Source organism: Morone saxatilis, unplaced genomic scaffold, assembly GCF_004916995.1.
Source record: "Morone saxatilis isolate NCDOM2014 unplaced genomic scaffold, NCSU_SB_2.0 Contig21, whole genome shotgun sequence".
Taxonomy (NCBI): Eukaryota; Metazoa; Chordata; class Actinopteri; family Moronidae; genus Morone; species Morone saxatilis.
Window position 1 is genome coordinate 185,541 of NW_023339774.1, and position 1,184 is coordinate 186,724.

Here is a 1,184-nt window from a genome sequence, read left to right on the forward strand (position 1 = left end):
AAAATAAGAATTGTTTTGTTTTTGTTATCTTAGAATAAGACATTTTTATTTACAGAAGGAGCCGATCCTCTTCTTCTGAGTCCACCATGTTAATTTGTAATTAATGTTATGCAAGAGTTTTTTTTTGTGACGTTGGTAGTTAATTATTCCGTGTTTTGAACGACACTTGAGGTGGCCATAGTTACAGACCAGCTTTGTTCGTGTTGGCCACACCACTTGGAAAACTGTATTTTAGATGCTATTACTGTCCATTAAATTATATGCTAATTACCAGAGATAAACTAACTGCATTGTTTATGGTTATTCTCAAATTAGAATAATATAATATAATAATATTATAATAATTTTTTATGTTTGTTGTTGTTGTTGCCTATTACTTTTTTGCATAAGAAAAAGGTTGGGAGCCCTTGATTTTGGTCACTTAAGTGTCTGATCTTACAGAAGACCTTGAATCACCTTATACTGACTCCAAGGTTTGGAATCAGCAGAGCACAACAGCTGTCAAAGTCTGAATCAGGCTCTTTGTCATTAGTGACAGCTCTTCTTTCATGCAGGTAACATACAGTATACAAAAAGCTCAATGTACGGCCATTCAAGCTCTAATGGAGAAACAGCACTTCATGGATTTTTAGGGACTCGGACAAAAAGAACATACAAGACATAAACACTTTAAGACAACTTCATCACTTACTTATCAGTAGATAGTATGGAAAGGTAAAATACATGATTCTGCAGAAGCCAGCACACGATTTAAAGACCCGTTTTAGGAGGATTTTAAGCCCTTTCTATGCTGCCACTCATTTATCTACCCAGAGTACCAATGAGCACAGAGGTGTTCACTGACATCAAGGTAACATTTTCTACCTTCATCTATCTGTTTATGTATGTCATGTTGAAAAAATGTAGATCTGAGCTGTCCTACATGGGGTATGAAGAATTTCATATGACATACAGAAAATTTGGAAACACATTTCCATAGCACCACATATTTCAAAATCAAATTATCATTATCCTAAAATATTAAGCAGTGGATTTTGTAACTAACCTAAGAAGCGATGTCTCATTTTAAATATAATCAGTGCGTAAAAGTCTAATGGGCAACATGGGCGGCTGTGGTGCAGAGGCAGAGCGGGTCGTTCCCTAATCAAAAGGTTGTTGGTTCGGCTCCTGGTGCCACGTGTCGA